Source organism: Rattus norvegicus, chromosome 16 (assembly GCF_021556685.1).
Source record: "Rattus norvegicus strain SHRSP/BbbUtx chromosome 16, alternate assembly SHRSP_T2T, whole genome shotgun sequence".
Classification (NCBI taxonomy): domain Eukaryota; kingdom Metazoa; phylum Chordata; class Mammalia; order Rodentia; family Muridae; genus Rattus; species Rattus norvegicus.
Window position 1 is genome coordinate 77075857 of NC_141549.1, and position 26722 is coordinate 77102578.

General features: G+C 48.3%; 2 protein-coding genes and 1 long non-coding RNA gene across 7 annotated transcripts in view; 2 read left to right on the forward strand and 1 right to left on the reverse strand.

Moving 5' to 3' along the window:
* The window catches only part of Erich1 (glutamate-rich 1), a gene marked incomplete at its 5' end in the record, with an annotated part of 52793804 nt that overhangs the window by 46205297 nt on the left and 6561785 nt on the right, over window positions 1–26722 (forward strand).
* Ank1 (ankyrin 1) overlaps window positions 1–26722 on the reverse strand; it is a 179656-nt gene that overhangs the window by 127424 nt on the left and 25510 nt on the right.
* On the forward strand, window positions 17533–19341 carry LOC148000618 (uncharacterized). The gene is made up of 3 exons (XR_015640056.1): window positions 17533–17762; window positions 18390–18558; window positions 18924–19341. It is a non-coding gene; the product is annotated as an uncharacterized LOC148000618 (long non-coding RNA).

The following is a 26722-nucleotide window of genomic DNA, read 5'->3' on the forward strand; positions in this document are numbered from 1 at the left end:
TCCAGCTAAGGAAACATGGCAAGATGCTCTCTCAAAAATACAGCAAAGATGAGTTAAGGGAAGTAGGCAGCCACCGACCATAGACGCAGGGTCCAGACTCTGGCTTGATCTTGGTTGAATTCCTTAGGACTCTGAACCTGTCTGCATCTCCCTTCTCCCAACAGAAGAACCAGAGGCCAGTTATGAGAAGGGTGCACACACCTGAACAAGGGCAGGCTTGCTCCTGACCCAAGGCCATCCCAGAGTTCTAACTATGCAAAGGATGGCCAGGGATCTCATTCTAGAGTATCTGCCTGAGGTGAAAACCTGTGTGGCTGTCCTAGAAAATCAACCCAATGACCTTAGTAGGGAATAATCCACCTATTGTAATCCACCCAGAAGGAAGTCACTACTCAGCCACTACTCAGCTCTGGACACACAAAGATATAGGGGTTGCAGATTGCAGGGCTTGTGGGTAGAGCAGGCTGAAGGAGACAAGATTCTGGGTGAGGAGGACAGACCTAGGGGCCAGTGGATGGGAACGGGAGGCATGTGAGAGGCTTTGTGAGGTAGCAGACCTATTCTGTCTTGACTGAGACGAAGTTCGTGTTTCTGTGCATTTAGTAAGACTCAGGGAATGAATAAAAGAGAAACATGTGTTACTGTGTGTGAGCTTGAAAAATAACCATCCAAACCATTTTTAAAACCAAGCTTACATCTTCCAAGACAGGGATGCAAAAAGAGAAATGTCTTTATCATGGCTCAAATCTGCAGTGTTCCTTATGAGCTTATGCTTCCGAATGTTTATTCCAGACTGTTTGGGGGAGGGTAAGGGAAATTGGAGGGAGATCCTGGCTGGCGGAAGTAAGTCACTGGAGGCAGGCCATAGAGAGTTGTAAGCCCTCCGGGCTCCCACCTTGTCTCTGCTTCTAGGGCAGTCATCTGGAGGTTCCCTGTCGCAAGGATTTGGGACCTCCGAAATTATGAGCTCAACTAAATCTTCCTGCCCCCACCAAGTTATGTCTGCTGGGTATTTCATCATTGTGATGCAAAGGTGACTAAAACAGTACCCAGAGTCAACTTGGCTGGACCCGCAAGGTTCGCTGACCACATACATTGACCAGTCCTTTCCTGTAGGTTCATAATCAATAGATATTTAACAAGAACTCACCACCTAGCCAGCAGGGAGATATGCCAGAAATATTAGCAGCCAGCTCGCTGAAGCATATATACTCCCTGCCCCATGTCAACAAGGCAGAGCCTATCCCCTGCTGCCAGGCTAAACCAGACCCAGAAGTCAAGAAAGCCAAGTTAGTGGGGCAGACTTTGGGCACCAAGACTCAGTTTTCTGTCCCCTGTACCTGGATAAAAATAATCTTTTCTTGCTTATCCCATCTGGATGAATTTCTTAAACAAAGGTACTTGTGAAATACAGGATACAGTGTCAGACAAGCCAAGAAAAATGGTCTGCTATGAGTATCTCTGTGAATACTCGCTTGTGTTTTTCCTAAGTCTGGGAACTGTGTCTCCCATTTATAAAAGCGTGGCCGTTATCTGGAAATGTAGTTTGTCATAACTCCATACACTGAGACCCACCTACCCATGTCTACTTTTTAACCCATCCCCAGACGAGTTTGCAAACCCCTGCCAAAATCTGGCCACAATGCAAGTTGAGGTATCAAATAAGGGACAAAAATAGACCAAATAGCCTGTCTCACTGCCCCACCAGAAGCTGCACTGGAAGGCCAGATGGTGGTGGGGCATGTTAGAAAGGCAGCCCCATCTGAGAGTGTACTCCCAGGCAGGCTAGTGGACCGACAACAGAGCCAATCCCTTCTCTCTAGGATGTATAAGTCATCTCGCAGGACATAAAGGGACAGCAAACATAGTACCCCAGATGGGCTATGCAAATAACTCACTCTTCCAGGTCTTTCCTAGTCACTTCTATGAGATCCATGGTTGTCTCCATATATTCCAGGACCCTGTGGTTTGCAGGAGGTGTTCGTGGGTGGTGTCACTAGTTGGGGGTCCCTAATGTAAGGAAGGGGTGCTGCTTTGACTTTTCGGTTGCTAATAGAAGGACAATCTAGCCAGAATTCCTATCCAAAGCTACAGCAGATGCCGAGCAGCTGTTCTCTACCAGGAAGGCTGGAGGGACAAGGTCAAACTGTAGGTTAGACTGGTAATGGAGAAAGAGAGGTAAAGAGGAAGATGGTCAGACAGGAAGCAGTCATAGCCCAGACAGGATTTGCAAGGAGCGAGAGTCTGCAGAGCATGGGCAGGGGCTGCTTCATCCAATCTTACCTATACCAGAGATGCCCAAATATGTGTGCACGGGAGCCATAACAGTGGGGCAGAGGAAGAGGAGACCTCAGGAGCAGTCAGTGTAAGACCAGCACGCTTGGGAGTCCAACCAGAAGGGGTGAAGTAGAGGCTGAAGTTGAACTCCAAGTCTCCTGATTTATTGGCTCTTAAGATTCTCAAGACCCACTGCTGACAAGATGGCAAACATGTCACGGTAGGATCAGGGCAGTGCTGCAGAAACCATGGGTGTATGACTTAGGTAGACTACAGCTTCAGCAGGCGAGGGCTCCAGGCTGACTCTAGTAGTCACAGGGGTGGAGGGTTGGGCAATGCCCTGAGGGCATCGGAGAGGTCAAAGGAAGGTTAAAAATCTGTCCCAGTCTTATTATAGAAGTAAGGTGGATAGAAATAAGGAGTATTTGTCCCGTCTCTGGAGCTCAGTACCCTCGTTGCCCAAGGATGGTGACATAGGGCTGCTATCCTACTGGAGATCAAAGACTTTTAAGTGCAGCTCAGCGCACTGTTCACCGAATGCCTGGATGCAAGCAGCACCTCCCATTACCTTCCCCAGGAACATTTCTCTCCTAGCCCAGGGTTCCGGCTCAGACTGATCATCTAGAGCACTGCCAATGGAGAGAGCACCTCCCATTCCCTTCCCCAGGAACACCTCTCTCCAGCCCAGGGTTCTGGCTCAGGTTGACCATCCTGCTCTGGGGCACTGCCAATGGAGAGGCTCTCTGAAGCTCTGTTGGTTAAGGATTCCCAATGGCTTAGCATGTGAGTTGCTGGCATTGCAAAAGTGCTTGGAGATCCAGTTAGAATAGCCCCAAGAACTGTGCTTAGAGGGCAATGGAAGATCTGAGCTCCCCTCCCCTATAGCTACTGTAAGTCCTTCTGCATCCATTAACAGAAGTTATGGGTGATATTCTATTGAACTGCTATTCAAGCCAAGGCTGGAGAGGTACTCCTGTTCAGGGGATCCTGGCAGAAAAGATTCAAACACAGAGACCCACAGCCTACAACCATCAGGCCCCAAAGCAGACACCCCTGTTTTGAACAAGCCACACAAAGAACGGCCTGTTTTCTTTTACTACAGTCAACAACAAAACTGAAGCCACAGGGTCCTGGAATGAGTGACAGTCATGAGTCACATAGAAGTGACTAGGAAGGACCTGGAAGAGTGGGTTATTTGCATAGCCCATCTGGTGGACTATGTATGCTGTCCCTCTATGTCCAATGAGATGACCGATACATCCTAGAGAGATGCTGCTGCTGCTGCTGCTGCTGCTGCTGCTGCTGCTGCTGTTGTTGTTGTTGTAAAATTCAACCCCAAAGAGGAATTATTTGTGTCTGCCTATCTTTGGAGGTTAAGTGCATGGTCTAGTGGCTCAGTGATCTCAGGACTTAGGACAGTGCATTCCACAGAGCCTCTCAGTCCGCAGTGCCCTAGAGCAGGATGGTCAGCCTGAGCCGGAACCCTGGACTAGGAGCGAGGTGTTCCTGGGGAAGGGAATGGGAGGTGCTGCTTGGGGTAGAGGAATTTGGTGAACAGTGCGCTGAGCTACACTTAAGTCTTTGATCCCTAGTAGGACGGTGGCCCTATGTCACCATGTGGTGGCCACACAGAAAGCAAAATAGAAGAGGAAGAAGAAAGGGCTGCATGTGCGATGTCCCCTGCTACCTAACATACTCCGACTAGGCCCCATCATCACGGAGGGTCTACCGTATCTCAACAGAATCCACCATGGGAGCCACGCCTTCAACACCTAGGCCTTTGCAACACTTTTTTTGTATCCAAACTGTAGTATATAGCTTACAATATTTTTAAATAGTTGAGAAAAGAAATCCAAAGGAAGGCTACCAATGAGGCAGGGAATGTGTGGTGGGCGGAGCGGTGGGCGGAATGGTGGGCGGAGTCTGTATCTAAGAAGGGGCTCCCAGAGGCTGCCAGGACCCTCTGCAGGTCCCACTGTGGGAAAGGAGAGAATAGGGAGGAGCTGGAAGCCGCTCACATCAGATCTGCTGATCTTCAGGCTCTCCATAGCAGGCCAGCCCGGCTGCTCAAGCAAGGACTGTGCTCTCCCTCAGCTCTGTCAGGGGTTACAGAATGGCACAGGCCCCAGAAAAATACTTCCGTTCTTGTAGCTCCAGATTGACTAGAAAATCTCCCTGCATCCAAGAGGACACATGGGATTTGTCACAATGGCCTCCTTCCACGCTACAAATCCTTTCCCCAACCAAACAGTCCTGCTGAAAGTTCAGGGATTTGTTAATAAACAAAATGTTTTTAAAAGAAAGAAAATTCCTCACTTCTTGCTCTTTCTGAGCAGGGAAGTCATTTGTAACATAAACAAAAGAGTGAGGTCCTTAAGGTCCACTCAATGTACTCTGTCTATCCGAGCAGGTACAATGTATCAAAGAACAGGAGCCACGCATGCCGCTTGCGGTTCACAGCTCAGGGTCAGGCTCAGCAGAACCATCTCCAGGGTCCAGCAGCTGCATCCCGGCTTTGCCTGCAATGGTGCTGGAGTGGGGAAAGAACAGCACCAGCTCCTAGACAAGGGCCAGTTGCTTGGGGCTCTTCCTCCAATTGGTGGCAGTCAGACGGGCTGAGAGCAGGGAGGATGGGAGGGGAGAGGCACAGGGATGGGCACAGAACGTAGCCTGGGAGTGAGCAGGCGTGAAGAGACATCACAGGCGATGAGATGAGTTTACAGGGTAAAATCCCACTAGAGACAGCGGAATCAGTGCCCACCCCCTTATGGTTGCCTGATGCCTGGGAGTGGGGAGCGGGGTACCCTCTTACCCCTTCCTTACAGAGCTGTGGATAAGACAAGGCTGCGAGGAGCTACACAGCAACGAATTTCCACCGTCACACATTCATTCACTCAGGGGATCCTATTCTCAAGGCCAGAGCTGGCTCTGTGGTGAAGGTGGGCAGGACAGCTCATCCCTTGGTCTGATGCCACCTGAGTCGACTTAGTGAGGAAAGTGATGCAGTGTTTGTATGGGGTTCCCTTTACCGACAACCTCAAAACACAGTTTTCTTCTTCTCCTCCCCTCCCCTCCCCTCCCCTCCCCTCCCCTCCCCTCCCCTCCCCTCCCCTCTCCTCTCCTCTCCTCTCCTCTCCTCTCCTTTCCCTTCTTGTTCTGACAACTGAACCTAGAGCCTTTTCACATTTCTGCCCGTCTTAGCTCAGTCTGCCTTACCAAAGAAACCATGCTGGGTGGTAAACAAGAGACATTCGATTCTCACAATTCTGGAACAGTCAAAGATCGGAGGTACCAGAAAACTGGTTTCTTGGGGAAGGCTATCTCCCTTACTGGCCTTCCTACCACATCCTCACTTAGCTCAGAGAGTTCTAGCATCCTTTCTTTTTCCAATAACCGCACTAATTCCATTGCTGGCCTTCATTCTCAAGGTCTACTTACTTTCTGTTACCACGTGCTAAACACCATTGACCAAAATCTGAGGCCTTAAATCTTACCCTGTGGCCTGGACGGCCAACATCCAAGTGCTGCAGTCACATGTATGATGACATTAATTTTCCATTTTCAACCCTGCAGGGTGACCCGTGCCTACAATCCCAACACTGGGTATTGGGGAGGACTGAGGCAGGATGGTATCTTTGACTTCAAAGCCAGTCTGGGCTATATAGAGTTCTAAGCCAGCCTACAGAATGAGACCCCATCTTAAACACACAAATAACCGAGCATATTTTTAAAACCACGAGAGATTGAAATCCTATTTTTGTGATCACGTGGATGAGCCTGTTAAGACACCTCACTCCGGGAAGAGGTCACAGAAGGACAGAGATTGTACGATTCTGCTTATCTGGATATTTCCTTGGCCCGATCCCGAGGTTAACAATTTATAAAGGAAAGAGGTTTTCGGCTCAAGCTTTCGAGACTGTGAAGCCGAAGTGGACCTTATGGCAGATGGCATCCCAAGAGTGAGGGCATGTGTGAAAGAGACCCGTGGTGACACAGGAAGCCAGAGAACTTGGGGACCAGGCTTCCTCCTTTTTATCACAATCTGCTCTCTTTAGGACTCACTACCTCCTAGAGACCTGCACTGAGCCCTTGTGAGGGCAGTGCCCTCAGCTGCCTCATTACCTTGCAGTAACCAGGCTCCACCTCTTAAAGGCCCCACTACCACTCTACAGCATTCTACTTTATTAGGCCCAAGCCTCCAGCACTCCAGTGTGTCCCAACGTGGGGAACACATTCAGGCCACATTTAAACCACAGCAGTGGTACACTTTATGTAATCATTCATGTTAAGGCTGGAGAAAGAAAAAAGGGGGCATTGTTGTCCTGTGGGTAAGAAGTCTTAGTTATGTAATATGAATGTGTTCTAAAGAGCTATACAGTCCCCAGAGCAAGCAACTCTGTGTTGTGTGCCTGGGTGGAAGTGAGGGGAGAGTGTGGGCCACTGTCTTTGTCACCCGTGCCACACCAGGTGGCAGGTACAAAGGGATCCAAGGAAACTTTGGTTGTTCGTGGACAATTAGTCACTGTACCTGCTGTAAGAACTCCAGGGAGGTGGGCAGGTGTTCAAATCCATCAGGCAGCATTCTCTAGACCTGTGCCCTATCCCTCAGTCAAGCTGCAAAAAGCGGGGTGCCCTTTCTGCTGCATATGATTGCGTGTAGAAAGGGCTGAACTGGGAAGGGTTTTGACAGGAAACCTCTGCAGGCACAGAGGCCCCATGCTGAAAGCAGTCAGGCCTAGGATAGCCCCAGCCTGTCCAGATGTGTCATACTGGGGTTCTTAAGACAGGAGCGACTAGACCTGGATGGGACAGGAGGACCAGCACAGCCTTCTTTCACCGCTGGGAAGCAATGCTCTGACAGGCATTGCTATGAACACGAAGGCTAGGAAGCAGAAAGCATTGTACTGACCTCAAACCAAACCATTTGGAGGCCAGAGGAGGGCACCCAGTGGAGGAAGGGCTCTGGCGATCAAGGGGCACCAGGGAGGAAAGATGGGACACAGTCACTTTTTGTTCAACCTGTGGCTTCGGAGATCTGCCTTCCATTTCTTGCTCAAGCAGCCATGTCTCTCCCCTTTCCAAGCAAGATGGCTGGCAAAATGGTCACGTAAGCTCCTGCCAATGGGCGCCAGAGAAGAGCACATGTGAACATCTGATTGTGGTCACTACCTGAGGAGCTTAATGGGCTGGCAGCAGTATCATGAAGGATCTTGGTTGTGGAAGAAAGGCATGGAGTAGGAGAGAGACAGTTGTCTCAGATGAGCCATGGGCTCCATCATTTGTGTAGAATGTTTGAGCTCCCCTGGAACTTAAGCCCGTTTGAGTGAAGCCCCCAGCTCTGCATCCAGCATGAGAGCAAGCACACGGTAGATGGGGCGCACAGAACTTCTGGCCTAATCAGTGGATTCCCTCACATGCTGGAGGCCTGAGCACTTTATGAGAAAGTCATGCACCAGGGATGGGGGGATCCAGAAAACCACCATGAAAGGCACGGGCAGACATCAGCTTGTTCGGCAAATGCCAGGACATCAGGGTGAGCAGATCTCTCTGGGGTTTTTGAAAGATGTAATTTTAGAATAAATTTATAGCAATTTATAATCATATGAGGCCTAAGAGACAGTGTGGGCTGGGAAGCACACATAGGTCAGGAGAGGGTTCCATAAATCTCTCCACATTTATAGCAAAGAAACACGAAGGAGCCCGAGGACCGTGCCCTGGATTTTCTTAGGAATGCATAATTCTACATATTTATGGTTTCCATGTTCCTCTTCAGCCTTAGTGTCCATCAAGGATGCCCACAGATAAACCATGGCCTTGTTCTGTGTCCTAGTTAGGGTTACTATTGCTGCCATGAAACACTGTGACCAAAGCAAGCTGGGGACAAAGGGGTCTTTTGGCTTTCATGACCTGGTCATCATTGAAGGAAGGAACTCAAGCAGGGCTTGAAACCGGAGGTGGGAGCTGATGCAGAGGCATGGACGAGTGCTACTTGTTGGCTTGTTCCCCATGGTTTGCTCAGTTTTCCTTCTAGAACCCAGAACCACCAGCCCAGGGTGGTGGTCCCTCACAATGGGCTGGTCCCTCCTCCCATCAATCACTCATTAAGAAAATGTCCTACAGGTTTGCCTCCAGGTGGCTCTCACAGAGGCATCTTCTCAATTGAGACTCCCTCCTTGCAAACGACTCTCTAGCTTGTACCAGGCTGACCTAAAACCAGCAAACTGCTAATGATCTGGTTGGAGATAGACCATCGGGAATGGAGACAGTGGGAGACGGGACCCCACGTTGCCAGCTGTAGTGATGGGGAAGTCTCTCTCTCTCTCTCTCTCTCTCTCTCTCTCTCTCTCTCTCTCTCTCTCTCTCCCTCTCACACACACACACACACACACACACACACACACACACAGGAACCACCCTTAGATCCAGGTGCCAACGTGCCGTGGAAATGATTCTCAGATCAAATCAGGTGGAAGCAAAATTGGAATTTCTTAAGAAAAATGGTGGCGCACACTTGGACTCGAACATGAACATCAAAGGAAGGAGCATCGAAGTGTCTTCACAAGAGTTTTGAATTTGTATATTTTTGTCCTTGCTCTGGGCCATCCCGCCATCACAAAATCTCTTCCCTAAGGAAACTGTAAGGTGGCAATGACATATGTCATCGGAGCTCAGAAGTGAGCAAGGAGTGAGGGCCCTGGCTTGAGTCTGTGTTTCACCCTGTTAAGACCTCAGACACACCACAGAGCCTCATACGCCTAGATTTCCAAACTCTATGTGCAAAGAGACCTCCAAAGGAGACAAAAGAACCATCAACCAGAGAAAAGACTGGTTTTAGCAGGATCGAAAAGTGCGAGCCATGAATAAATGTAAGGTTCTTCATTAAAAGATCAGTTCTGCTTTACACTATAGGAGATGAAATCTCTTGGTCCAAAGACGTAAGCCTGCGGTGCTAAAGGAACCGGAAGACCACACTTTCCGAGTGATCCTCCTTCATCGGCTGCATGTCGAGGGCCAGTGCCTGCACCTGTGCTTGCCCGGAGTCGCGGAGGGCAGGTGGGCACTTTTATCCATCTCACTGGTGGTGTTTGTCTCTAATTTGGAAAAGGTGCTTGCTTTGCATCGTGATGGGGTAACCAAAGATCTGCATTTCTGAATCAGATGCCCGGGGGCTCCTGCTTTTGGTTCCTCTCCCTTCTGATTTCACTGGTCCTCCCTGTGGCCTGTTTCTCAGGGAAAGAGATCTGGGGTTAGAGAACTCTGACCAGTGAAGCAATGCATGGGACAGGAGAAATGGTGAACTCCAGGATACAAGCTCATCTGAATAGACGTGCATAAATTATGCCTTCCAGCAAGCCTGTCTGGCCACCAGTGACAGGAAGAAGATTGTGTCTTTCTGCTCCTTTCCATCTGGTCCTCTCTTCCCTCCCACTGCTTTCTTAAACACCAAAACAATTTTAAGCTTCCATATGCAAAATGTACGTGTCGGCACATAGATTGCATAGAGATGTGCAACGTGTTTGTGTAGCAGGGTCACCCGAAGTCTAGTTTTATTCTGTGCTCTCTCGCTTCTCTTTAATTTAATTTCTGGGTGTTTTCTCTGCAAACCGGAAGGCTTGGGACTAAAAGGACTCATGATAACTGGGAACCTCATGAGTGTAGGGATGGACAACACAGCGTCTATGGTTGGACAAACAAGACCCCACTCACAGACCTTTTCACAGAGGATGAAACAGGCTCGGAAGAGGGCTGAGGCATGGCCAGGTTTGCTAAGTCTGAGCATCCTGCCTCTGAGCCTGTGCTCTTCCAAGGGCCATGCTGGCCTTTCCACTGGCACACTGATTCAGTGGGTAGATTCCTCACTATGTCCTAAGAGGCCCTTTCCAACAATGCTACCCTCAGAAAAGTGTGCTAGACGGCAGGACCAGGAACAAGTGCAAACATGTGCAGGTGCCTGTCACCTGTCCTTATCCGAGCCACTCCTGCAGGCAGGCAGCTCTGGCGTTCATCCCAGGAACAGAGGCCAAGGGCAAAGCATTTCTTTTTTTTTTTTTTTTTTTTTGGTTCTTTTTTTCGGAGCTGGGGACTGAACCCAGGGCCTTGCGCTTCCTAGGTAAGTGCTCTACCATTCCTAGGTAAGTGCTCTACCAAGCATTTCTTAATTACTGCTTACCCTGCAAGTTTTTGTGTCAGTGTGGACAACGGCCAGTCTGCAAAACCCAGTCAGTTCCTGCCCAGCCTGCAGTGAGTTGATCCCAAGAGCCCATCCTTGCCTAACCAGGGGTCCTATCGCAATTGGCGAAGAGGTGGCAGGCACGCTAGGCAAGCCCCCACCCACCCTGCAAACGGTTAAGCCACACACCCTCCCGATATCTTCATCCAAGGCCATGCTGCCACCTCAGGGTTCTCGCCTGCCCTCAGCGGCCACACTGCGGCTTCATAATCTATCTCCCTCTGGTTTTCACACGCAACCACCTGAGGTTGCAAAAGGCTAAATCATGAGATTTTTTTCCCACTGTAGATGGAAGAGGCTGAGATTGAGATGACTGTAGGACTGAACCACAAACTCAAAAGCAGAAGAGAAAATATGGCAGGTAATTAAATGAATCTAGATTAATGACCTATGACCCCTCCCCCTCCACACACACACACACACACACACACACACACACACACACACACACACCACACACATACCAAAACAACAAGCTGTTTCCTGTATACATCACAATCCATGTGAGCCAGCAGGCTTCCCAAGATCTATCTCCCTCGGACACTGTCATTTCTGTTTGCCTGAAGGAATGGAATGGCTCCCGTCCCAATATCATATCACTCCACGCAGCTCACTGGACAGAGCTAGTGACAAAACAGACGAAAAGAATACTATCCTCCTCAGTGTCTCTAGTGAAGGGAAGTCATGGATGGTTACAAGTCAGGACTGAACTAAGAACTTCTGAGCTCCCCACATCAATCCCATGACAGGTCAGTGAGGATAAGACAAGGAGATGCAGAGAACGCAGCGCCTGTGCAAAACAGAAATATGGCAGAGGAAACCTTCTTAAACCACCCTACCTCCTAGCACAATTTCCCCAGGCTACCAACGATGCATGTTAGCTTAGTTTAGTTTGAGATAGTTTATTACTATGTCATCCACGATGATCTTGAACTTGCAATCCTCCTGCCTCTACCTCTCAGGTACTGGGATTACAGGCCAGCACTGCATACCTGGTGTGTTGGTCAGTTTCATTTTGTTTTGTCAGCTTAACACAAGCTACAGTTGTATGGGAAGAACCTCACTTGGGAAAATGCCTGGAGGGAAATCTGCAGGGCCTTTTCTTGGTTCATGATTGGTGTGGGAGGGCACAGCTCACTTTGGGCAGTGCCACCCCTGGGCGGGTAGTCCTAGGTTGGATAAGAAAGCAAACAGAGTAAGCCAGGCAAAGCAAGTCAGTAAGCAGCACCCCTCCATGTCCTCTGCTTTAGTTCTTCCTTCCAGGTTCCAACCAGGTTTTTGCCCTGACTTCCTTTTATGGTGACTGTAACTATAAGCTGAAAGAAACCCCTTCCTTCCCAAGTTGCTTTTGGTCATGGTATTTTATAACAGCAATAGAAAGAAAGCATGCCTCTGTACATATAATCTGTGTGCATATACTCTCCATAGTTATCTGATTTATTATTTCCTTTAAGAGACAGAACCTCAATATACACTATTTTGCAATGAATACCTAAGACAAGCATTCTCTTAAAGTATCCAAGGCTTCTCTCTACACAAACATCAAGTTTCTACCTCACAGCAACTTCTTACAAATGAGGTATAATCTTGAGATGATCTTGGCTAAAACTACAAATATCTCCCAAGGTAAGTACTATGCATGAAGGATTCACATCTTAACTCTACAACATTCATTCTGGGGCAAGGCCCAGCCCCTCTTCTCCAGCAGCTAGCACTCGGCCACTATCTAGTCAGGGACACTCTGTCCCCTACCCTAAGGCTGGCCAGTGTGATCAACATCTCATAAAACCATTCAGGACCCTGGAAGTTGTCTTGAACATACTCCTTTGGGGTAAACAAAGTCATCTCATTCTTTTTGAAAGTATGACTAGATCACACGAACCTGATGACATCTGAACGGACTGCCCCTTGGGGTCATCTTAGGTAACTTGCATCTGTACCTTCTAGACAAAAGCCAGGAATTATCTCCCCATTTTACATCAGGCTATAGTTTGGGGGCGGGAGGTCAGTTGCCCATGGCTGGATCCCAAAGTCCTACAGAATTTGCTTCCGTGATCCTGTTCTGGGGCTGACAGTCCCAGCCAGAGTTTAGAACTTCACTCTGAGATAGCCTACTCAAAACCCAATTCCACCAGGCCCCTGAGGAAGGCAGAGAAGAAGGAGTTGCAGAACAGGGAGTGCTGGCCACATAGCACCCTGTGGCCAACCTCTAAATCTTCAGATCTAGGTACAGGGTTCTCTTAAGCTGAAATCAGCACAAAAGATTGCACAGTTCCAGGCTCAAACAGTGCTGGGAAACATGGTCTGCCTGCTCTGCTCCCTCTGCAGATGGCTACCCACACAGAGTCACGGAAAGCCCCCGAAACTACAAATGTCCCCATGGCTCAGCCGCTCCACGACCTTACAGAGCCCTCCTCAGCTCCAGGAGCTGCAAACAACACAAGCAGGTGCTCTCTGTAACGCTTCCTTTTCAGCATGGAAGGAGCTGGCTTATCACCCTTCCCGTTCACTGCCGAGAAGACCTATGAGTTGGGACATATTAAGGTAGAACAACCAGTTGGTTTTGAGACCTACTCTGTTCTATATCTTCATTGACTCCTCCTTCCAACGACCGTGCTGAAGGATTAACCGCCAGCCCATGTACTATTGAGAGGTCGTGTAACCTTATGAGGTGAAGCCTAGTGATGAAAACTTAGGTCACTTGTGAGTGGGGGCTATTGGAGGGGATGCTGGACTTCCAGCCCCTTCCCATTCTCTCTAGCTTTTGACTATCGGGAGGTGAGTACCGTCCACTGACACCTACCACCACCATGATGTACTGGACCCTTCAGGCCCAAAGGTAGCAGAACTAGGCAACCATGGGTATAAATATGCATGTAACATATATACATATATATGTTATATATAACATATCACAATATTATATTTATATTATAATATATAATTTTATAAAATCAATTACAATTATATATTGTAATAAACATACCATATGATGTATTATGCCTTATAAAATATAATATATTATAAAGCTAGTATTGTATATTTATATATTATATAATTATTATGCTTATATAATTAATGTATAATCAGAATATATTATATGATATAATATTAATTATACTATGACATAATAATTAAATATCTACTTCCTCCTTATGAGTTCTCTCAGTATTTTGTCATACAATGGAAAGCTGCCTCACACAAGCCCAGATGCCTAACTGGGAAGATAGAGTCAGGCAGAGTTGGGAGCGTAAGTACATGGAGGAAAAGGTTGTCACACATCGGGAACCACAAGGCAGACCCTGAGTCAGAAAGAGAGTGACTGCCCATCCGTCTGCCTAGAGGAGAAGACAGAGTCAGAGCTGGACATGAAACCTAGACAAAAAGCCTGCAGGGTGGCTCAGAGGGTAAAGTTACCTACCACCAAGGAGGACAACATGGGGTCCCTACGGTAGAAGGAAAGAACTGACTCTTGATGGTTGTCCTCTCACTTTCACAAAAGGCCTGGGGGTGTGCACATCACCCCAAAATAAATACAGCTTTTTAAGAAACTGGACCAGATAGCCTCCCTGAGGTCCTGGTCTCTCCAACTCCTTTCCCTGCAGAGTGAGGGTGCTGTGCCCTGCATGAGCTCTCGATAGCCACGAGCTCACAGTGTGATTAAGTCCAGCACAATGTGGAGGTAAGAACAGAATGGAAAGACGGGGTGCCGGGGGAACCACAGGTTGACCTGGGGAGGAGCTCTGTGCCAACAGTGTGTCCTAGAGTGGCCCCCACGTGTCCAGCAGCTTCTGTTGCCCTCTAAATCTTGTTTTAGGTCTAGCCTCTGCTAAAGGAAATGTGGCGGGCCTGGGCTCATGGGAACTGATGCCTTATCTGGAATGAGACAGCTGTGGTGGTTGAGGCTGGGATCAACTGGGCAGCACAGCCTTGAACTATTTCACCCAAGAATACAGATGTCTCTCCCCAGTCTCTGAAGGGCTTCCCTGAAGACAGACGCTGCAATACTTCCTTACATCTGGCTTGATTCTCAGAAGTGTCCTCCCAGCCAGTGGTGATGTGGACTTGTGGCTGCACTGTTGGTCCATCGATGGTCCTTATTTTTTTTAGCACATGCAACATAAGAAAATCCAGAGTAGCTTCAAATGCAAACAGCGTAAGAGAGGGAAAGAATTTAGTCAGGCGAAAGGCAGCCAGCTTTTACAACTGAGGGACTTCCCCGGTACATTTAAGAATGAGACTCGATTTCCAAAAATTCCTTTGGCGCTCAACTTTTCAGGAACATGACTACTGTCAATTTACGAGAACAAAACAGTGCTCCCTTTTGGCTTTGCTCCTGATACTGACATGCCAAAGAGAGTCGGGGTTTGCTGGGAAAAAAAAATAAATGATTTGCTCTAAAAAAAAGTTCTGGCATTTTTACTTACAGTGTCTTTTCTGTACACGCCAAATGAACTCTGGAAATCTCTGCACTGCAAAGGCAAAACGTCGAGGCGAGACTGCAGACTCAAAAGTGCCCTGACAAGGTTGAGGGACGATGCTTGAGGTGTTTCAGGGCCTGGACATCCAAGGCTTTCCTCCTCTGGGTAATTTTTCAATTTAAAATGCTAGTATTGATTGGCTGTCGGCTTTATCGATGAGCTACTTTTGAAAACTCGAACCTGTTTTAATTTTAATAGCCTCTCTCCTCAAAATTCGATCCCCTCCCGCTCTACCCTTACCACCAAATACCGTCTCTGTGGAAAGATGGGCGTAAACACGATGGGGCCCCGCCTCACTTCAGTAATTTATTAGCTAATGAAGGGCTACTCCGATCGACATAGTTCGGTATGAACTACAGCCATTTCCTAAGAAAAGCCAGAAGTGCTTTTCCTTATCAGCTAATGGAGTATTTACTCTTGGATCACACACTTAGAATTACCATGGCTTCCTGTCTCACTGACTCGTTCCACAGCCAAGCCACACCTCCAGGTTGAGGGTTTCTGCCCCTTCGATGGGTGGTGTGGTAGGTTCCAAGCCCTCTCACAAGAAAAACATCTTTCATATAAAAGCTGGTATGAAACCGGAGGGTGAAAATGAGAGTCACTGTGTGGCCACCTGCTCCAGTTAGGCATCTAGGATCTTCTGGCATTTATCAAGCTCCACTTTAGTCCCAATCCCACTAGGGTAGCTATTGAGTGAGAAAAGAGCCAGAAAATTCCAAGTAAATCCCCCCCACACACACCCATGTCACCTAACTGATGGGGCCTGACAGAGGACAGTTTTCAAAGGCAAAGATCCTGTTTGAGAAGAGCCGCCTGCATTTTGAAAGCAGCTTCACTCGGACGCTGTATAGCATCAGTGGGTTCACTCAGCAAGGCTGAGGTGGAGAAATCTGACGGGCTCTACCCAGCCCCCTCCTCCTCCAAGCGGTCTAATTGAACTAGATACCTCTGCCACTGTCATCTCTGTGGACTTTGAGGATGCAGAGTGGGTACAGGTGGCACCGCTCAGTGTGGAAAGGCACTTGCCACCAGACCCAACCACCTGAGTCTGATTCCCTAGGAGGCACACGGTAGGAGAGAACCAGCTCCCACATGCTGCCACCTGACCACTGTACCGGCAGGAAGCGTTCGTGAACCTCAAAAGGCCGCCAAGGAGCCAACTTCCGTTCAATAACCCTAGGGTCTCTATTCCAGCTCAAGCTTGGGCAACACCACCATCTCTGACACACCAGGGCAGGAGGGCAAAGCCCTGAGCCCTCGGTGGGACAAGGCTTTATAGGAAATGGTGGGCGAGCAAGGGGGTTTCAACCTGGCAAGCATCTCCTCAGGTAACTGTTGTAAGCCGACAGGCGGGTGCTCTGGAGCAAACCCACGAACGATCTTTCTGAAAACACATCTGAAATGATTGGGCTGATCTTTGATTGACTGTTGCTAGGAAGTATTTAGGGAGTAACTCTGGGGTGTAGGTCAAGGACAAGCCATGGGGTCTTTCCTGGTACTCGGGTTCAGCAGCCTGGGTTCAGCTATAGGTCCTGTTTCTTTTAAAATAGAGGCTGGTCCCAAGATGAAGTAGGTTAGGCCTCTCGCCACCACATCTATGCACACATATAAAGTTAAGTTTTAAGTGATAAAAATGAAGAAGGCCTGGGCCTGTTCCTCACACAGGAACGAGGCTATGAGCCTGTTCTCCACACAGCTCTACTGCACACTAACACCAACATAAAAAAGTAAATAGACAGTTGCTTCTAGTGAGAGGGGTAAGCAGGACTTAGAAGTTAGAGACAGAGGCAGGAACAGAACTCACACTTTGTAACAAAATTCCTGGATAGCTCACTTGTCCATCCAGGCTGAGAGACACGGCTCTGGACCCAGAGTCACATTCATCACCACACTCCCAGCTAGTAGTCAAGACGGATATCTGAGATGGGCAGATAACAGAGGAACACGGATATCTGAATGGATGGACGGACTGAGAGAAGCTCGGCAGACTGTACATACGGATCAGTGGACGAATGGATGACTAACTAAATAAATGAACAGGACTCACTGATGTGGGAAACTGAAGTGTTTAACTACCAAAGTCAAACCGACAAGAAGCACTTGGGAATCCCAGCCATTACTGGGCTCATTCACCTTAAAAAATAAAAATGGCGAATAAAGTCTTCAAAGCCCACGAACTCCTCGTTCGAGCGTGCCCACATAAAATGTGAGGCACAGCAGCCACCATCTTCCTGTGGCTAACATCTCAGAGAACCGAGGCAGAGAGTGTCCGTTCAAAAGGGAGGACACTTTATGTGTGGAGGAAACCATGGGGGACACTGGGGATCTATTTGTCTCTTCAGCCGTGTTGGCAATTACTTGGAGGACTCCAAGTCAGGAAGAAGGCCTCTGCCAACTCAGGATAAGCCACTGCTTCCCTCCCGATCATGACATTCCTGTGGAGTACCTGGCAGTGAGGACCAGGCTCAGTGTGTGCCCTGCAGCCTGGCTGTTTCCTGCCCTCCTCTCTCCTGGCATCAGCAGAAATACCAGACTGCGTTAACTCGGGAGAACAGGGCCACACTCAGAGTCTGCCCTTGCCAAGCGGCTCCTGGACCATCTACCTCTGTCACATCCGATTCATCACCCAGGGGAGGATGGGCTTGGAGACTGCAGTCTGCACACATTCAGAGCCAAAGGGCACGAGGAGGCTTCTGCCTACATGCTCCATAGCACTAGAAATCTCAAGGTCAAGCACCCAGGATGGAGGTCTTTGCATCAGTGGCCCACAGGTAATATTTTCCTTTGACATCTTTTTCCTTTCTTTTCTGAGTGGGAAGCCTTCAAGTTTTGTTTTGTTTTGTTTTGTTTTGTTTGTTTGTGGTAGATTTCTTTGATGAAAGCCGTGGATCTCGTCTCTCACCCGGGGAGAATGTGCATGAGGACGTTTCACTTTAATTTCAAGGGAACTTTACTGAGAGTTATTCAGAGAGTCCCCAGAGTGCAGAAATTCTAGGTTAATAGTCATTGACAGAAATGAGGCTATGAGCCTTTTCTCTAAACACTGCTCCACAGCAGCACACCAACACCAACAGAAGAAAAAAAAATCAGAGTTGTTCTGAGTGAGGGGGCTAAGCAGGACTTAGAAATCAGACAACAGCATTCAAGAGACAGAGGCAGGAACACTCGGTCAGACCCCAGACTAGGCTACAGTGGGGCCCTGCTCAAAAATGGGACAAAGAAAAGAAAGAAAGAAAAAAGACAAGGAGGCATGATGGGAAGGGAAGGCCTCTTGGGATTGCTGGCAGGCCGAGAGTAGACCCAACGGCACCTTCGAGAATTTTCCCAGGCCTTGGCTCACTGACAAGAGCCAAGTTTCTTAAAATCCATATTGCATTAATGGCTTCTTTTTTTGACAGTTGCAGACTACACGCTCGATAAATACTTATTGATTCATTGGTTTCTTCCTGGGCTAGTGTTGCCAAGAATTAAACTATCTGCACAATGGCTACAGTATAGGGCTATAGGCTGCCTGTCTTTCCACCTCCAAGGGACTAGAGCTTCGGAAGTCCGACCAGTGGTTCTCTGGTGAGTAAAACAGAAGCAGTTTGACAGTTTTTCCTGGCCCCAACCAACTAAAAACACTGAGGTACCTACTGCCTGAGTTTTTAAGAAAACTGACATTCTTCTGTCGACCTCTGAAACCAAGGATTGGTTCTCATAAGTGAGGAGAGAGCCCTCTGCAGAGAGAAAAGGGAGAAAGGTGTCCTTCCAAACTCTCCCTTCAGCAGAGAAGAAGGCTGCAGGATGAATCTGCTCAAACATTAATGATATAAAAGAGAGGGAGGGCCTTGGAAGGGAAGTATGAGTCTGTATTCTTGATGGACATTTCAAAACTCTGCTAGATTTCCAAAGCCCAGAGGAGTCGGATCATTATAATCTTGTCTTTGCAGGCCAAGAATAGCTCAAGATTTATGCTCCATGTTGGACAGACCTCCTCTGCCTGGATGCTGCGTCTGAGAAAATTGTGTAATCCTACCCTGGCTTTACCCAGCTTTGTGCCTGGGGTTCACTGGCACTCCAATTTGCCAAGAAGTGCCAGGTCAGCCCTTCCCAGGGAATTGTGCAGTCAAGGCACAGCTAAGACCAGTAAGCAATCAACACTAACAATGCGTTCATGGGGGTGCCCGGTTGCTAATGGCCGAGCTCCAGGCTGTGGATTATGGTGGAAAGGTAATTCCTGAAGAGGTTTTTGATCCTCGGGCCCCAGTCGGAAATCTGGGGGGGGGGGCGGTTCATAAGATATCCCCAAATTATATGGTTGCTATGGGAGTTGCTATAAAGAGGTACCTGAAAATGGAGATACAGAGATGGAAAATGTCTTTACAGTCAATGTCTTCTCCAAATAGGGGGTGTGGGGGTGCCAATAGGTTAAGAAGTCACTAGAGTATGAAATACCCCTTGGATAGAACCGCCTCAGGGTACCTGAGGGGGTGATGTGAGACTTCACGGGCTTTCCAGGAGCTTGCCTGTCACTAGGAACGCCACTGGAGAACAAGTGAGCAGTCTTCCAAAGCCATGGTGCAAAGATGCCAACAGCCTACTGCACCACAGACAGGCAGACAGAACACCCCCACTCGGCTGGCACAGGGTCCAACTGCTGCTTTGCAAAAATTCTGTTATTTCAGCCTCCGAAATCCCTTCCCCTGGGTCGCAAAGCTTCTCTTTATTGTTATAAACAGAAACAACATATGGAGAGGAAGGCTTGCATTCATTTTGGTTTCAGAGGTTTCTGCCTATAATGGAGGGAAGGCAAGGCAGCAGAATTCACACCATAGCACACAGGAAGGACAATGGAGGCCCAAGAGAGAAGGACCAGAGTGAAATACAACCCTCAAGTGTACAGCCCCCGGTGACCCTTATGACCTATTTCCGCCAACCAGGACCCACCTTCCACCTCACGATAGCTCATCAAATAATATTGAACCCATTAATGGATGAACCCACTTATTAGGTCAGACCCTTACGATTTAATCTTCTGGAAATGCACTCAGCATGTTGGAAGGTGTGCTTTACAAACCTCCCAGGGGTTCTAAATCTCCCCAAGTTATCACAATTAACCGTCTCAACCAGGAGACATTGCTGTGTGAGAGAGGAACAGTACCTTGTACCCACTGCTCATCAGGAAATCCACAGGAGCCAAGGCCCTCGAGGACCTAAAGGAGGACAAGTTCTCTGGTAGTTGCTACGGGAGAAGTAGAAGTAACCGGGCAGGGAGAACATCGCCACACCCTGTATGAAGCCCTCCCTGAGCTGGGCAGCAATAGAGGATCACGTCTGCAATGAGGCTCTTCTCCAGGCTGGGCAGCAGTAGTCGAGCATGCTTTCAGTCTGTTATAACCCCGGATAGTGGGTTCTAAGGTGTGCTTTGTAGAAACTGTGCGTTTGCGAACCCTGCAAATTGTAACCTTACTATACACTCGGAGAATGAGGAGACAACCCAGGGGTCATGCAGTAGACAATGCTCAACTTGCCTATGCAGGGAACTGCAATTTGCCATTTTGTGGTCCAGTGTGATTCACTGGAGTCTTGTGATGGACACAGCTTTGGTGTGGGAATCCCCACCCAGCTGCTTGTTTAGCTGCAATCCTTACGTTGGGCCATTGACCTTTCATATCCTTAGCCCCAGGGCCATCAGACTTCACCAAGTTCAGCTGAGATGGCCAAATCCGTGCACTGTATTGAGATGAACTCCAAAGCCTCTACGTAGGGGGTAACAATGGGAACTCCCAAGCCTGTGTCTGGAGACTGAAGGCGGATACCGCCTCTTGGGCATGGCGTGGTCCACCTATTTCCTTGCTCTCTTTTTATTTTAGTAGCATGTTGTCTTAAGACACTCAGGTCAGGAGTATAGTTTGCCTCGACTGTATGAGGCGGTAGAGTCTATCATCAGCCTAGACCGAGTTACTCAACCTTCTGAGCTTTAGTTTCCTTATTAACAAACTGTGTCACAGGATTGGAGTGAAGCACAGACACATGTCACAGAAAGATCTGGGACAGACATGGGCCAATGGGACATTAAAAGCCAGGGCTCCTCCCGGTCCCGTGCTGTGTGAGTGAGTAGAGGCTCACCATGTCCCTTACTCTGTGCTTAACATAGAATTGGTGGTTCATCTTCTCCAACAGCCTGGGGCAGACAGAAGGTAAGGAAATAGCACACCCTACTCTTAAAAGCAGAGACGCAGAGTAGGTTGTGACTCGGTAGCTAACACCAGCCTTGTGTGCTCAAAGTCTTGGGCTCCACCCCCAGCACTTGCTTTATACCCAACTTCTGAAAGCCAAAAGTCTGGGGATGTGTTTGTTTGTTTTTTAAGTGAGAACATTTATTTTTCAGACAACGAAGAAGATCAGCAATAGACAAAGGGGCATGGCGGGGGGGAATCTGGACATAGAGCAGAAGGAAAAAACCACCGTAAAGAAAACAATGGTTCTATACTGTCAAACTATGCACCGCTAAGTCTAAATTTTCATTACTATATCTGTTTACATTATCAAAGAAATTTGAAATTGCTGGGCATGGTGGTGTACACCTTTAATCCCAGCACTAGAGAGGCAGAGGCAGGAGGAGCTCTGTGAGTTCAAGGCCAACCTGACCTATATCTCAAGTTCCAGCACAGCCAGGGCTACATAGAAAGACCCTGTCTCGAACAAACAAACAAACAAACAAAAACAAGAAAGAAAAAGGAAGGAAGTGCTACACATAGAGCCCACTCAATCCATGCTCAGCCGAGCTTCCTGGGCTCTCACCAGTCAGTCCACTGCCCCAGCAAGGCCTTAAGCAACCCAGAGCCAAGACTGTAGAAACATGGTCTAAGGCCAACAGTGTTGATGTGAGTTAATTTCTAATATGGAGAACAACTACATTACTTAGCACTACGTTTTGTAGTTCGTTTTGGTCATGGATCAATAGTTAGGTGCACAAAGTGCCTAGGAGGACAGTCACCAAGTTAGACAAAGGGGGAGGGGGGGAGGTAGGTGGGGTGTAGGTGTGCACAGGCCACCGTGCACACATGGCAGTCAGAAGATTCTCTCCTACCTTTTATGTGGTTCCCATGGATAGAACTCAGATCTTCAGGCTTGTCCACTGAGCCACCTCACAGCCCTAGACAGAGCTCTGAAATCACCTTTATCTGGAGGGATGGTGACAACCCCTTAAAATCTGTGTACAGTTAAGGATAATTTATAATTATGTTTTGGTTTGGATTGGTTTGGTTTTTGAGACAGGGTTTCATGTAACCTTGATTGGTCTCAATCTCGAAGAGCAGTGCCTCTGCCTACCAGGTGTGCCCACGTAGAATCTTTGCATCTAAGATTCCCCGCCAAAACCCACATCTTGGAATTGGAATACCATTTCTCCCATTGGATAATATATGAAGAAAATCTACAACAAGGCATATTTACAATGCTCAAGACACTGTTTCCTAGCCCCACAGGGCTAAGGACATCTTCTACAGAGGCCAGTGAGACAACTACCAGTATTCAGGGAGCTGGCACCTCCTACTGGTGTGGTCTTTGGACATCAGCAACACTGAAAGAACACGGCCTGTCGGTCATGTGGCCTGATCAATAGTGTTCGTTCCTTCACCCTTCACTATGCAGGTAAAACAGAGGAGAATTTACCATCTGGTGATCACGTTCTAGCTTCACTGCAAACACAGCAAAGTGCCTCACCTCTGCCACAGTAACTGAGGTAAATCAGATAGATGGGAGATTCTGAAGTTACTCTCTTGGAGGGATTAGCACAGTGAGGAAGGAGAAAGAAGACCACATCTTCATAGCCATTGCCCCTGGAGCCTTACATGACAGCAACTGAGGAAAAGAGGATATCTGGTTGTCTGCCCCCTTTCAGGGGCTTCTGACTGTCTTAGTTAGGGTTTCCATTGCTCTGAAGAGACCCCATGACTAAGGCAACTCTTATAAAGGACAACATTTAATAAGGGCTGGCTTACAATTCAGAGGTTCAATCCATTGTCACCAAGGCAGGAAGCATACAGCACCCAGGCAGACATGGGGCTGGAGGAACCAAAAGTTCTACATCTTGATCTAAAGGCAGACAGAAGACTGGCTCCCAAGTGGCTTAGGAGGAGGGTCTCAAAGTCGACCCCACAGTGACACATTTCCTTAAGGAAATAAGGCCACGCCTACTCCAAGAGGGCCGTACTTCCTAATAGTGCCACTTCCTGGGCCAAGCATATACAAACCACCACACTGACCAACCTCTGGGACTGGGCGGAGTGGGATAGGCATCTGACAGTGTATCCTGATACAAATTTCGAAATCCAAGTAACTCTCTTCTTCCCCCAGCACAGAAGGCTTGGAGGGATGGCCAGCCTGCTAGCAAGGAAGAGCAAACTATGGCGGTCAATAGAAATTCTCTGTGACCTCTCTTGGAAGCTTGAAGGCCCTGGGGATCCAGGCTATCACCCTGCTTCTATTTGGGCTGGCCCATCAACCAAGCATAGCCTCTAGGCTGGTTTCCCCTCTCCAGAACCTTCTGGCTTCCCAAGGATTCTGTGAGCTTTGGATCAACAGGTTTCCTCTGCTTAATTCATCTAGGGATTCTGGATTTATGAGACTAAAAATGCTCAGTTTACAGTTAACTGGGGCCAACTTCCTGTTAAGAGTTTCGCCAACAGGACATTCACAGAGCAGCTGAACTCTATGCTCGTGAGTGGCTCAGATTGGACACCAGGCATACCACAGGAAGACCTGGGCCATGCATCCTGCAGTGTTTTACTCTCGGGGGGACACAACATAGTATGAAGAAGCCGGGATTTCTGCAAACCTCACTCTTTGAGAGTTCTGTTGGGCGCATGGGCCATGGCTGTCTCTAAATTGACATTTCTCTGGGGAGTAACTGTCATCTGGGAGTGTGTGGCATCTAGCAGAGCTCACATCTCAGCTCTGTTTCCATCCAGCTCCATACAGGACTGTCACACGTCCACCTGGCCCGTGGCTAAATGCAATCCTGAGTACCCTGCAGGACCAGGTGCAGGGTTCAACCGGGTGCTTAGTGAACACCCAGAAGGAACTTCCTCCTGTTCACAGCTCATGTTTACACACATGGGCTTCCAGATCCACGTCTCAGCAGCAGCTGCCTTCAGACCAAATGTATAAACCCAACCCACAGGCAGAGAAGACAGCCCCCGGCACCCAACAGGACACTGGTGAAACAGAGCCTGTGCAAGTCCTCCTGCCTTGTTTTCCCTCACTCAACACAACACAAGGCAGCTGCACGGAGCCACCTGCCTCTCCCCTGCCCTCCTCCTCTACTCCAGGTGGAGTCGCTAACTCTCCCCATGACCTGTCATCCACTCTAGAAGGATTATAGTATGTCCTCTTAACTGCCTTAACCCAATCACCACCATCTCTTTCCTCCTGCAAGCTTCCTCAGGTGCAAATGAGCCAGGTAGTGCCTTTCCACAGGCTGCCCTTCCCTGTCTCCACCACCACACAGTTTGTGATGAGCTCCAAGTCTCCCCTCACAGCTCCTCCACCAGGACAGGGCTCTCAGCTCCTTCTCTGCCAGGACACTGCTGTACACAGCCATCTGTAGACTCTGCAGTCTGCTCTCGGCAACAGAGGCCTTCAGACCCTGCTGTTCTGAGGTGTCATGCTCTCATTTCCTCCCACAAATAATTACCTTTCCTTAAAATAAATTGGTGAAGGACATATAACTTAACGTTTCCCAATGTGACCACTTTTCAGTGAACATTCATGTCACTTGCAAGTCACCTCCAGTCACAACAAAACGAAACCAACCAACCAAACACACAGAAATGACCGTCTTCCAAAGTGAAACTCCACTCACCGGAAATGCCTCTCCTTGCTCCCCCATGGGCTTCCTGATACCTACTACCCTACTCTCTCTCTCTCTGAGTGTGACTACTTTAGGAACCCCACAGAAGATTCGTTATCTAGGACCTGTCCTTCGGCGACTGGCTTATTTGCTGGGCATATGGTCCCCAGGTCCCCAGGTCCAAATACATGATAGCCTATGACAGGATTTCCTATCGATGCTGACCATAGCCCATACTATACATACATCACAGTTTCTTTGCCCATCCATCCACTGATGGGCGTCTGGATTGCCTCAGCCTTTTAGCAGCCATGAATTAAGCTGCTAAGAATTTTTGGGTTATAGATCTAAAATCTATTTAGAATTGCTAGGTGATGTGGTGATTCCATTTTCTCCCCCCTAAAACTGCTCTGAGAGAGACTGGTAAGACAACCTCCGTGACTGAACAGGGTGAGTGCAGTAAGCCCCCTTCCTGGTAATGATCCCGTGGTGAGGGAAGTGTGTGGTTAAGTCTGGCAAGTGAGAGAAAATGCTGTCTGTCAGGTAAGGTGCCCGAAATCAACAGGAAGGCCTTTGCCTTGCTTCTCGAGGTCCCTAGGGGTATCATAACATCAATGAATATTTCTTCAAATGCTATAAAACCTCTTAGATGGCAGGAATCAAAGCTCCATTTAGAATTTAGACACAGCTAAAGATTCAAAGCCCGAAGCATCTGGACCTCCTCTCTGCATATGCCTGGAGCACCTCCCAGTACTGAGGTCACCCATCTCTGTCCATCATGTCCTTCCAGAAGCCTCCTGGGCTTGGCAGAAGTCAAGCTCCTCTGCTCCAAATGGCTCTGGTACTGCCTTGGACACTTTCTCATCTCCCTTATGGTCCATGTTCTCCTCTGGTGAAATGAGTGTCTCCATACAGGAGCTCTGTAAATGCTTCGGACAGATACACGCATGTGTAAAACCCTGCTGCTGTAGATCCGGGGATGTCTAACAAAGTCCTCAAGCTCACATGACAAACACTTCACTCGTCGAACCCTACATTTGGAGCTTAGACTCGTCCCCTACTTCCTTGGCCGATAGACTCACAAAGGAATGAGATGTACCAGTGACAGAGGCGGGGCTCCCATGAGGTTGGTTACTCCCTTCCCCACATCTGGGGTTGGAGCATGTCCTATATGGGGCTGACCTCGACGTGATAGATATCGACAGCAGCCTTCTTTCCTGTTGTAGCAACCAAGTGTTGTCTAGGTATTGCTGAGCATCCTCTGTCAGTGGCAAAGGGGAAATCACTCTAGCTCAGAACCGTTACATCAAGGCAATGTGTGAGGACTTGGGCAGAGTTTATCTGCTTAGGGACCTTCTGAAAGGCAAAGCCTGAATGCAGATTAGGGACAATGCACAAAATCTCATCAGAAAATATCTACAATACTTATTATCGCCTGCACATAATTCATAAGTTGATATATCTTATGAATAATTAAATCTGCTTGGGAACCTCTCCCGACAGAACTTTTGGGAGACTATGAAATACTTTGCCACAGAATCTTGACCTTGATCTGACTCATTTACAAAGCTCACGTAAGTCTGGAGAAAGGGCTGTGTAAGAACTGCTTCACAGCATCTTGAAGAACTTAGGAAATCCAGGGAACAGAGAGAAAAACCTGTAGAATAAAAGTCCATGCTATGTTTAGCACCATGAAATCTTGGGGCGGGGAGCAAAGTCTCTAGAGCTACTCCAGTTCTCTACTTTCTGCCTTGAGTATCCCTTAAAGGCAAAGACCTGGTGATGTTATTGAGACGTGTACAACCTCCAGGAGATGGGCATTCGGGAGGCCTGTAGGCTTCTGGGGTTATGACCTTGAAAGGAACAGTGGAATCCAGGCCCTTCCTTTCTCTA